Source organism: Balaenoptera acutorostrata, chromosome 4 (genome assembly GCF_949987535.1).
Source record: "Balaenoptera acutorostrata chromosome 4, mBalAcu1.1, whole genome shotgun sequence".
NCBI classification, from domain to species: domain Eukaryota; kingdom Metazoa; phylum Chordata; class Mammalia; order Artiodactyla; family Balaenopteridae; genus Balaenoptera; species Balaenoptera acutorostrata.
In genome coordinates, this window is record NC_080067.1 from 31,342,312 (window position 1) to 31,355,736 (window position 13,425).

The window sequence follows — 13,425 nt, forward strand, 5'->3', positions numbered from 1 at the left end:
ACAATCTCATTTCATTTTCTTAGCTTCTGTGGTATGAAAAATGGAACTTGAGCAAGTCATGAGGTTTGCCCCAGAGCTCATAGCTAATATGTTATAGAGTTGAACTGGAATTCTGATCTTTAGATTCTGGGTTTTGTGACCAGATAGCATTAGCTCTTTCAACAGACAATAGGATTGTTTTCCATGTCATTGACTGTTTCCCCACTGCCTGAAGTCCTATTCTGGAAATAAAGTAGCAAAGACTGTGTATATGAGTGCTCTCCTTTGATGTAAATGTATAAGCCACACACTGTGTTGTTACAGGAAGTCTAGGCCCCTCCCCAAAATATTCTCTGGGCCCCTCAGGAGTCCCTGTGGAACCTAGGAAAATGCATGACACCTACTAAATTCTTGCCAAGTGTTAATATTATCATTATTGCCCATCTTACTCCACCTTTCTCTGTATATCACCTCTGCCCTTCACATACCATTTCATGTGCCACCCTTCTGCCCAGTTCACTGTGCTCCAGACTGCTAACTGATGCCCTTCCCTTTTATTCCTCAGCACACACCTAACAAAAAGCTAAGTGTTCAATAAATGCTGTTAAGGTTTTCCTATAATGGAATTATGGGGCAGGAAAGGAAATTGAAACCTGAATATTTTTTCCAAGTTATTGCCCCAACTAGCATTTCCTCCTCTGCCAGTTTTTCTGCTTGGCTATGCCCTCTCTTAGGCCTTGTGCTGGGTTATTGATATTTTCCCATCTATCTCAAGTAGCACCCGCTGTCTGCTGCTTTCTGTCTCTCAGACTCCAGACTTCAAATCTCAGCCTCTGGCCTCAACTAGAAGAAGCCAAAAATAATTTCGCATCATAAATATCTCTTCATTCACGGAAGACAATCCTTTCACATTTTGGTGCAAAACAGGTTATGCTTGACTGTCACAAATGTTGCTTTTCTTGAATAGATATTGTTTTACTTTTGTGTAGCCAAGTAGACTGTTGGTGGTTTCTAAAAGCAGAAAGCTGTGAACCTCAAATGCAAATGCAATCAGCTAATTCTAGCTGCAGAAATATTAATAGAAGTTTATTTTCACTTTCTTCCTCTTCTTTTTTAAGCAACAAAAATCACAGATCCATTTTGCAGACAGGACTTAGTCACTCAAATCTCCACCCCTACCTCCAAAGTTCCTGTAAACAGACTGCTTTTCCCAAGATCAGAAGTAGCTCAGTCTGGACACAAAAACACAGTGGCAGTGGATAATATTGCTAACTCTTCCAGATCCAAAGCCAGGGTTCTGGTTTCCCCCAATTATAATTACTCTTTAAGCAAAACTTAAAAGAAGAAAACAAGAATTAGAATATATGAGTGAGTTTTCCTTCAGAATGTGGGCTAGGCATAATTTGCAAATGAGATTTCTATACTAGTCTGATTATTTACAGGTGAGGAAAGGTGGAATCATAATGTCTTTCTGTTTTTATTTGCTCATTTGATTGTCTTATTGATATATTCTTTAAACTAAAATGACTTTTTTATTCTTATAAATTAAAGGCACTTATTCAACCTGCTCTTTTCCCACATCTGCTCTTTTAAAGCTTCGACTAGCATCGAAGGAGGCTGGGATATTTAAAGAAACTGAAAAAAGTTAAAAACTTTCATTTCATCAGAGGAGATGAAGATGGTTAAGTAAAATGATATGAGCCCTGCAGATGTAGGACTTTGTAAGCTTATCCTTGAATTCAAGGCTTTATTCTGAATAATAGAATGAAAGACTTCCAGGTGACCTTTGAGACAATCTCAGATGACCCTATGTTGTGCAAATAATGAGGCAAATAAGACCTCTTCTAAGGAAAAGTAGTGGAATCTAGTTTGGAACATAGGTCTCTTCTGCGCGAGCACAAAGACCAGGGTTCCATACAATTCACCTACCTACCAAGTCAGTTAAGATGCTCTATTTCTTATATCTTCTTTTATATAGATGACTTGTTATAAAGTAAGTCCGTATTTCCAGTGGTTTCCCCCTTCAAACGTATGGTTAGACAAATGTAAACATTAAAAGAGAAAAAGAAACTTTTGAGAGGGGACTGTTAATAGTGGATAAATAATTTGTACAGAAATGCACCCTCACTTCTCTTTGTATAGTTGGGCATTATCGTTTGACATTGTGAAGTTCATCTGTCTCTTCCTCTGTGAAGTTCTCTCCTCTCCCCCAGAAGAAGAGGAAAATGTTTTTGCTTCAAAAGAGTAAAGAACATCTGTCCCACCCTGCACCCTCAGCCCTGGTTGCCCATGAACAAGGGCAAATATATCATTAAACGAGGCATCAAATATCAAACAAACTTGTTTTCTATCTCATCTCAAACCTATTATGAATTTAAAATTCTGCTCTCTCAATTATAACAACACAAGATTGAATTTCATAAAGCTCTATGTGTAATATTGAAGCAATTCACTCAGGTGATAGCAGTTATATTTGCGTATGCCTGGTACCATTCACTTCACTTTTCATTAAATGTGTGTTAACCTAAAACTACCCTAGACTATAAAAGTGTAAGAGGATTGTGATAACATACCATTAAAGTGACAGTAAATCAGCAGAAACAACATCATAACATTAGATTTTCTAGTTCAGTTGCTTTGCTGACTGTAAATATAGACATTCTTCCATGAAGTTATATTTTCAATGAGCACAACTGAAAATACAAGTTGTGTCTTAAAGCCTGCTCTTAAAACCAGGAAAATGAAAGTAAATTTAGATGTGGAGTTAACCCTATTTTCATTATGAAAATTAAAGCTGGGAAAAATATCTAATTACAGTATCTAATTTGCAGCAATATGCTTTCCTACTGAAATACACTAAACTGTATCCATGAGATGCAAATGGAGCCATTTATTGACACAAACCTTCCTGTAAAATTACTCAGGCTTGTTCACTATTCCAAATGTTGCGATATTGCTGTGGTTTTAAAATACAAAAAAGGAAAAACCATGTAATTACCATAATTGTATATCTATGATAGAATTTCTACTCCAAAACTTTGTCAAGAAGCAACATTGACACTTTTTAAACACCTAAGTATTTCTTCTTTCCTGACTTATGTTATTTTTGTTCTTCTGGAAATTTTATTAAACCAATTATAGGAATGTTATTTAATGAAAAGAGAAAAAGTACTCGTCACCTTAATATGACCTCTGCTTTCATTTTAGTAGATTTCCTTTTCATGCATGTCTCAAATCTGCGCAACATTTTAACCTGTGTGAGGTTCTCGCAGAATTTCAATGCCATTCCATATTCAGCCTCCTGGTAGAAAACCCCAAGCTAAAGAGAATGACTGGGAAATAATTCCTGTGGTTTTCCAAAGGCATCCTGGAGGTGAATGGAGATTATCTGGTGTTGTGGAAAGGTAAACAATAAAGGAAACATTTATAGTAAGAGATTCCAAAATTCATTTGTGGTGAATTCCATCAACTATGGGTGTTGGCTCTTATGATAACAACAAAACATTTGTGCAACTCCCTAGAATGTAGAAAGTGGTCCTGTAGACACGTTTTCAGTTGATTAATATGAAATTCTAATAATGTACCCACTGTCATTGATATACTCTGCCAATTGGAAACCAAGTCTCCTGTCTTCAAATTATTTACCCCTAGGAATAGAGTGGGGAATTAGCAGCACCCAGCTAGAAGTGGTGTCTTCTCCTGCTTTTCTCCACAGTACTGTTCCCCAGGAGTCCACACTGCAGACAACAGATATTCTTATCCACCTTTGTGTTTCTGATTCATGATGGCAGAATAAAAATTTGGAATTAAATAATTTAATTCTAATATTTTTCTGCTCCCTCCTCCCCTCCCCCCAAAGACACACACACACACACACACACACACACACACATTTTCTGGTGTACTTAAGTACTGTGGATATGTTTCAATCCCTAATATTTGACTTGTAAAGAGAGTCCTGGAGTCTCTGATAGTATCTCTGGCTTCTAATGGCTACCTTTAAATCTACCTCTGCAATCTTCTCCCCCAGAAACTAGCATCTAAAAAGTGCGTTTTAGAAAAGCAATATATGTACTATCACAAGTTTACTGGGGAAAAAAATTGTACCACTGAATTCCATCAAATGTGCAGTCCAAATCCAATATTGAGCTGCCTCGCTGTAAGAATTTTTGCACTTTCCTTGATTAAAAGAAAGCATGGAATGAAAAATCAAGTATATAGTGATATAGTAATATAACACATCAATGACTTTCTATAAAATATTTTCAGTCTTATAATCAATGAATAGACATAGAATAACTATTTTTCATGTAATAACTGACCAAATCACAAGTTATATGCTTACATAAAGTTTTGATATTCTAGTCTCAAAAATCAAGCTTTGAGACAACGCCAAAGTAGTAGACAATTTTTTTAAGTGAAAAGGTGATAGCAGCTGAATTTAGTAAGTTTTCTTCTGGAAGGTAGGATTGTCTGAAGGCTGAAAAATATATGAGAAACAGCTATAAACTTCTATAAAAATCTGACTTGCTCTGGCTCCCAAAAATCGCAGGTTTAGAATCCCTTCTCTTCTGATAAGTAGCTGTGTGGCCCTAGGTAAATTACTCTCTCTGTTATGGTATCCTTATCTGTAAATGAGAAATCCCTCCTCAACAACCTACCTCATTGCAATGGTAGAAAAAGAAAAGGAAATATTTATGCTGGAATATTGAGATAGTATTAGACTCATTCTGTTTTCCATTTTGTTAACTTTAAAATGATATATTGTCAATTTTAACACAGCACTCTACTTATTATGAAATGCTTTAAGGAGTCCCATATCAGAATTTGCATCTGTAATATAAGTCACTGAATAACAAGACATCTAAGCTATTTAATATAAAGATTTAAAATTTGGAAATATTTTTAAGGGAATAGTATAAGTGGTGGACTCACTACTCCTTCTACCAAAAACATTTCCCTACTTCCCTAGAGAAATCAACATTTTCAAGTATCTTTATTCACATTATTGATCATTTACCTAGAATGTTTTCCCTCTTCTTTTCCTCCAAATACATCTCTGCTCATCCTTAAAGCCCCAGCCCTCTTTCTTTGAATTCTAACTACATATATGTTTGTCACCACACCATTGAAACCTCTTTTCTTGCTCACAGATTTGTCGCTGTATGTTAAATGCGTCTCCCTGTTCCAGGTGTACTGAGCAGTGATGTTTCATACTGTGCACGGTGTTAGCACTCTGGTGCTGGAGTTATGTAGACACTAATCAGAATTGGTGCTTATACTCGTCATTTTATGGCTTGGAGCAAGTTATCCAACTAGTCTTATTTTCCTTATCTTTAAAATGTCAAATTTTTATTTTGAGTATTTAAAAGTATAGAATGCTTTTGGATAAGCCCTGCATACAATGAGCTTTCAACAAATGATAGTTGTTATGGTTATTATTATTAATATTATTTACCTCCTCTTCCATAATAGCTAACACGGCACTCGCCACATCATTTGTGATCCACAAATACCTGTTGTGTAAATAATCCCTTTATAACTGCAGCATTGAGATCAACAGTAATGGACACATTTTAAGTTCTTTGTGTTATATTTTTATTCCATACCATTATGTTTGGTACTGATGATTTGGTTCACTGCATATTCAAAAACATGGAATTCCATCCTACTATTAAAGAAATATCTCTGTGTTCCAAAACACTAATCATTTTTATGGATGTTGGCATTTTGACATAGTCAAGTGTCTCAAATAACAACCTAATGAAGTCAGAAAAGAAGAAAGAACTAAAATACACATCAAGGTCCAGAGATAAAACTAATAAATAATTTCTATGAATATGTATATTCAGAGAGGCTCTGAACATACATTTTTCCAAATGCCAAAAGCCAGAGGTTATAATGCTCTGTTTAACCTGGAATATCAACATCCTGTAATGACTGGCTGAGATCAAGAGTAAACTGGAAACATTACCAAAATATCATATTTTAATTCAACTAGCTTACCAAAAGTTTTAGTGGTTAAATTTTTAAAGCTTCACAGCTGTGGTACAGGAACAATAATTTCTCCTCACTGTCAGCTCCCGGGTTGCTGCTGCAATCAATATACTGCACTTTCACAGCAGAAAATAGATGTTCACTGTCAAATGAAATCAATGAAGAAGCAAGATATTTAAGAGTAACTCAGTTATTTCCTAACACTCCATTATTTTTTTTTTTTTGGTTCTCTGTATAATCTTTCTTAAAAAGTCCTATTAAAAATGATTTATCATTGATATGGTTTTTATGTTTTTCCTTCTCATGAAATGTTGAGTGGTAGAGCTGGCATTCTACTTTTATTTCATCAGCACAATAAACCAGAAATTACAAAACAAGTTCTTTGCTAGAAAGTCTTGGGCTAAATGGAATTAAATATCTAAGAATCATGTAGCGTTCTTGTTTTGTTTAATGTATAAATATTGAATTTTAACCACATACACTGTGGTTAAAACATCTGCAAAGATCGACATTGGTAATATAATGTAGATTAATACCTCTTATTTTGCAGTATGTTATTTAGAGTTTTATAAGCATTAGTTGGTTTAAAATATATATATTCTTCCAAAAGTTATCTAGCTAAGTTATCTATGCCCTCTCTTTTAACATTCCTATTGCCAATCTATCTCTTGATAAATTTAAACATTTGAATGTTCTCAATAAATGGTTACATATGTGGAATTAACAGTTTCAGAATAATTAATTAGTGCTGCATTTGATGGTTACAATAAGTACTTCATACTCCCCCAGAAAAATTGAATTTTTTCGTATAAAGCACATAAAGATTTAACAGAAGTTTCAACAAAAATCCTTACCTATATTTGAAATGGATATTCAGATAATCAGATATTAAATGACAAACCCCAAAGATGGGCTTTATATGCACTGTTGATATTGTCATGATGCTTATCTATGATGATAACCAATATGATCAAATGATCACGGATTATGCAAAGTTCAGGGCTTTCATAAGTGACACTTAAGTGGGTCTTTGAACTTCCAAAACTCAACGATGAAACCCAATAGCAGATTTTGGCTGAATACTGAGACCAAAGCATTATATTCATGTATCCTTAATAAACTTTTCTAAATACACATAAATGCACAAATATCTTTATAATGAAATAGGTGCATATTACTGAAATATAAAGTACACCACATATACCACTTTATGTCCTTTTCCACTTACCATCTTATATTTAACAGTTTATTATATATATAAAAAAAACTACTTTAGTAGTTGTGCAACATCCCAATATCTGGCTATATCATATTTTCATAACCATTTCTTTATCACTGGGCTCTCTGGATTTAAATTTTAAAATTTAAAACTTTCTATTATGTAGCACATACAACTTTAACACTTAGAAAGACAAAACTCTTTTTTTAATTATATTAACACAAAATCCATCAAATATTTATTAAAGGACAAAATTGTACAGCTAAAGGTTGAAGCATTAATTAAAATAAATTATCAAAAAAAGCCAAAATAGGGCTTCCCTGGTGGTGCAGTGGTTGAGAATCTGCCTGCTAATGCAGGGGACACGGGTTCGAGCCCTGGTCTGGGAAGATCCCACATGCCGCGGAGTAACTAAGCCCGTGAGCCACGGCTACTGAGCCTGCGCGTCTGGAGCCTGTGCTCCGCAACAAGAGAGGCCGCGATAGTGAGAGGCCCGTGCACCGCGATGAAGAGTGGCCTCCGCTTGCCGTAACTAGAGAAAGCCCTAGCACAGAAACGAAGACCCAACATAGCAATCAATCAATCAATAAATAAAATAAATCTTTAAAAAAAAAAAGAAAAAAAAAGCCAAAATATTTTTATATGTAAAAAACATACAGTGTGTTAAATGAGAAGAATGTAAATCAGAATTTCAACCAGTGTCCTTGAAATCATTTGTGATGGAGGAAAGAAAGGAAGAGAGGAAGAAGAGAGGGATGAAGGTAGGGGAAAAAATACTGTCCCTCATTGTCAGATTTAGCATTGAGCAGAATTTCAATAAACTTTGCTGCATTGATAAACTTAAAATATATATGTCATCTATTCTAGATTCTTATTACTTTCAAACTGGTGTGAATAAAAATTTGAAATTTTCTTCCAATTTTCAATTTAAAACGTAGCTTTATTTATTTTTTACTTGTCTATGCTTAGGACTCCTTCAGAAATTCATGTTTTCAAATACAAGACGTTATTATTGAAATGTGTGAGTATATATATACTAGTATATGTAAATGTGTAACAGATGATCATGTCATAGACCGTTGTACATGCATATATATATATGCATACACATACAGTCTAACAATGTTAATTCTTTTTTCTTTAATTTTGAATAATCTTTAGATCATAAGCATAAGAAATACTCAAAATGTCTCTTTCTAAGAATTTATATCCATGTATATTTATGGGTGTGTGTATATATATATATATATATATATATATATATATATAATGAGATTTGGGACCTTTAATTCATTGTTATCAAATAACTCTGTTCAAAAGTAACTGTCCCTTTGCAGCCAGTTAAGCAGACTGTGCTCTTTTCTCCATGGGGGCCCGGTGTGCAATGGCTGCAAACAGCACCCTCCTCGGTAGTGCATGCAGCCTGTTGCCTGTATCGCTTGCCCTAAGGGAACTTGGAGACAGCTTTTTCCAGTGGACATTCATGACTGGCATGCTGTCCCCAGTCTAGGCTCCACGCAGGTATGTGTGGTGCCTTTGGAAAGCCCCAGGGCACAGTGGCCAGGGTCCACATTGGCCAAGTCATCATGTCCACCCATACCAAGCTGCAGAACAAGGAGCATGTGATTAAGGCCCTCCACAGGGCCAAGTTTCAGTTCCCTGGCCACCAAAAGATCCACATCTCCAAGAAGTGGGGATTTACTAAGTTTAATGCAGATGAATTTGAAAACATGGTGGCAGAAAAGTGGCTCATCACGGACGGCTGTGGGGTCAAATACATCCCTACTCGTGGCCCCTGGACACGTGGCGGACCCTGCACTCATGAGAGCTTCGGCGCTGCCTCCTCCTTACTCATGCCCACCCATAAATCCTACTTTCCTGTCAAAAAAAAAAAAAGTGATTGTCCCATTTTGCCCTAGTGTTCTTTATTGATGATGTCACTGCTCCCTTATTGGTGGCTGAGTTTATCAGCCTAGGCAATAAAGGAATGGAATGCTAAAGCTAGCTTATTAAATACTTGTTTAACTTTAGTAAAAGAACACTTTAGCCACCTGAGTCTGGTTTCAAACAATATTGGTGCACTCAAGCTGTGCCCCTCCCCTTTCCACTTCAGCCCAGGATCTTATAAATGCCACTGTTATTTACAGGGGCATTGTGATTGTTAACTGTTGGAGACAGAAGGGGTAGAAGCACGAGGGCAGTAGGGACCTCTCTGACCAGCCCCTTGGAGTAGGTTTTAGTCACTAGAAAAAAGGACAAGATGCCAGGCGGACTGATTTATGAGGCAATTTGAGGCAGGTCAGTGTGAGAGCCAAGAGAGATGGAATGGTTCTGTGGGAGCTGTGAGCCCTCTGTAAGACACAGGGCACAGGCAGAGCTGACTGGGGCTCACAGCTTGGTGGAAAGGAGCATTTTCTTAGTCCCTGCATGGAATCCAGACTATTGCAGCAAACCAAGCTGCAGATCCCATACCACTGGCTCAGGAACTGGCATTCTCATGGCAAGCACCTCTTTCTAATGAAAACGCAGGGGGCAGATGTGCACAAGAAGAAAGGGAGAGAGAGAAGAGCATGGTAGCAGCATATGAAAACAGCAGGGATCCTTCGCTTTGAGAGTATCAAATGAGGGTGTGTATGCGTCTGTGTGTGTGTCCCAGGAATAAGTAGAGGACATTTTGGGAAAATCCAAATATTCCTATTTGGATTTCAGAACCATTTGTAAACTCGGCTTAACAAAAATATAACATATATATATTTAGTGGCTGTTGCTAGACGACATTAGGGATGTTTTGTAGTCATGAGGCCAATATTTGTTGAACTCTGCTTTCTACTGAGGATCACTAGTGCTTTACACCTTAGCCTTTTTTCTTTCTTTCTTTTTTTCATTACTTAAGGAATGCTGAATCTCTCATCAATCTTAATCTAGGATATTTTGCTTACTAGGAAAGACCATGGCATTTCTGGCATAGGTAAATAATTTCATATGATACATGCTTTCCCAAGAAAATGCACAGATATGAAAAATAAAATCAACAATGAATTATTCTGATTTTCTCTAAAGAACCACTTAGTTCATATTAGAGTCAACAATGAAGTAAGACTGAAAGGATCAAGAAAAGGATGAAAGAGTAATGGGGGAAGGCATATTAGATGAGGTACTTCAGCAGCAAGGATTCAAGAGTTAGGATGGAATTTGAGGCAAAACCCAAAAAGCTTGGATTTCTGCTTCAACATCATGAGTACCTGGGAGCTGAGTTATACCACCGCTTCCCAAATACAGCTAGACTCTTGATAAGATGCACTCTTAGGGGCATCTCTAGTTTCACTGGAGGTGGAAGGGATTTCCAGGGATTATCCCACCAATTGAGGATAAACAGAACAACTAACTAGAATTGAGCCTGGAAGCACAGGGAACCTGGGCTCCTAATATTGTTGGCCAAAGTGTATTTCTGAGCTACGCAGGAATATGGTCAGGATTCTGGAAGCTGGTCCCCAAAATGCGGGAGCCAGGACTTTAGTAGTGGTAAGTTAGCGTGACAGCCCACGTGAAGAAGAGTCAATGTGACGGGAAGCCAGGATAGATCTATTGACAATGGTGAGGAATAAGTTTGCATGAAAACTGAGTTCCAAACCAACACCTGGACCTTTGGATCAGCAATGACAAAGAGAGTTGATTCTGAGACTCCCAATCTAATGCAAAAGCCCCCAAAGAGGCCTGTGAAATAGGAGATAGGAATGCTCCCCAATAACATAAACAATGACAAAAGTGGGGTCAAATGCCCTTTGAAGGAAAGTATCCCTAATTAGGACCTCAGGACTCCCACAGATTAATATGACATGACATCAACATATGAAACAACAGATTTAGAAAACCAAGGGCTAAAGACATTAACACTCTCAGATTTTCTTTGTATAAAATATTTAAAGACATAAAAATAAAATTGCAAAGATCAACACACTCAAGAAAATTTTCACAAATAAGAATACAAACTTGAAAACAATTGGCTTCTAGAAATAAAAATATATGCAATCATGCAAGTCAAAAATCTCAAAAAATAGGCTGAGTGTATATCAGAGTAGACACATCTGAGAAGAGGGGTAATGAACTGCAAGGTATACCTCCTTATGTCACATAAGGAAAAATTTATTCTCACTGGTAGAAATGTAGATTGTTCCAGCCATTTTGAAAAAGCAACCTGGCGACATCTCTTAAAATTTCAAGGCAGAACAAGCTGAGTTCTGAGAAAATAATTTTAAAAAATAAAGGCACCTACCTGTAAGCATATAAGTAATGAAGGGAGATGGGTAGTTAATTTTTATTAACAGGTTACTTATTCTTCTTTTTACCACTGACTTCTATGACATAATTTGGAAAATCGCAAGCTAAGAATATTATTAGAGAAAAAGAATAATAATAAAATTACCTGATATTTATATAATATTTATTATATGCTAGCCACTATAAACACTTTTTATATATATTAACTCATCTTTTCAACAATCTTATAAGGTAAGTACTAATATTACTTTGAAATATGGGTTGCTCAAGAACACATGACTAGATAATAGAGAGTTTGAACACAGGCAGGGAGTCTTATTCTAAAATTTTCACTTTTAACCACACATAATCTACACACTTTTATAATACAAGCAAAATATAGGAAAGATAGTCCTTTACAACTCTCAAAACAGATTGAAAGAAGCCTGGAATGGTAGTTAACACGTTTGTATATAAATAGCTTGTGAGATATAAAACTCCAACAGGCAGGAGAATTTGAAGACCAACATCTGTGTTACAAATATGAAAAGTCAAAGAGGCTTTCCAGAATGAATTTTCAGTTCCCCAAAGTGCAGCACATCCTTGTCAAAAAGACAAAAACAAGAATTAATAACTCTTAGTACAAATCCCTGGAGTCCTGTTAAATTTAATCTGGCTATCTCTCCTCTTTTAGGAAACTGAGAACTAGGGAGATTAGTATTTAATAAGAGATGGGTTCCTTACAAATGTACCCACTGTCAACTTCTCCAGTTGGAAAGTTTGAAGAAATAATCACAAACTGAACCCAACAACAATAAAAGAGAATCTCTTACAGTTCATTAGAACTGAATATTTTATAAATAATATTTAGGCTATCTCTTCAGAATTGTATGTGATCATGAATTATAAGTAAGGAAATGAACAGTGAAAATCGGTGTGGACTTAAATAGTGACACCTCCCCTGAATATAATTTAAGCACGTTTATCCTGAAATGAAATTTCAATGCAACATGAAATTTCAATGCAGCATCAAATTTCTGATGATCGTTTAATGTTTCCTTTATTAAAAATGATTACTCAGGCATGACTTCAATAAATTATCAAGGAAAGAAGCCAGAGTTAAGTACCATAACTATTTGCATGTTCTTCCATGTTAATATCATTGGGAAGAGTAACAAGCTAAAATATCAATATATTTAAAATCCAACCCACTGCTCAATTTTCCCTCTTAATAATAGTTGTAGAAGAAATTCTCTACTACATTTCATGCTAGATGTCTTAAAAAATCATCATCTGCTCTCGCTGGGGTATACTCAGACCCCCTCATAATGTGGAAATTCCTAGGGAGATAGTCAATCGGTATCAAATTCTACTTAAATGTACATCATTATTTTTTCAAAGTTCATTTGACAAACTGGTTTAGGTTTAGGAAACTAATGAATAGAAAAGAAATACATTCTTTTTTTAGGAAATGAAATAATTGTTCTCTTGATTGAGATTGATTTTTGCTACTTAATGCAACTAATATTTAGCAATTGTTAAGTTTGATAAATTTCATATAATTAGTAAGCAGCCAACAAGCCACAACAGAGGAAAATATTCACTTGCCAATGATTTGGTCATCCTTTTCTGGTAGAACATTTTGTCTCAGCTTAGGGGCTATTTAATTGTAGTCATAGAGGAGCCAGGCTCAGAATTCTGCTACACAGCAGGGAGAGAACTGCTCTCAATTACAAAAAAATTCAGCCCAGTCTTTTTATCTATGATCTGTGTTTCTATTAACCCTAAATTAGCTCATAAACAATTGGTGAATAAGGGAGTGAAATCAGTATGTGCTGATTGTTATGTTGATTCATATGGGATTTTTTTATAGACAAGTGGAAACAGAAGAGGGAATAGAATTATGACCTTTATCAGGAAAGGAAATATCCTTCACCCCAGCTGCTGCACAGGCCAGGAGGTCTTCCATCTGT

At 35.9% G+C, this 13,425-nt stretch overlaps 1 non-coding gene across 1 annotated transcript; it reads left to right on the top strand.

Annotated features, from left to right (window-relative positions):
* The first annotated feature begins 8,526 nt into the window (after positions 1-8,526).
* Positions 8,527-8,661, top strand: LOC114238606 (small nucleolar RNA SNORA70). Its single transcript, XR_003623929.2, has one exon. It is a non-coding gene; the product is annotated as a small nucleolar RNA SNORA70 (small nucleolar RNA).
* Positions 8,662-13,425: the final 4,764 nt, after the last annotated feature.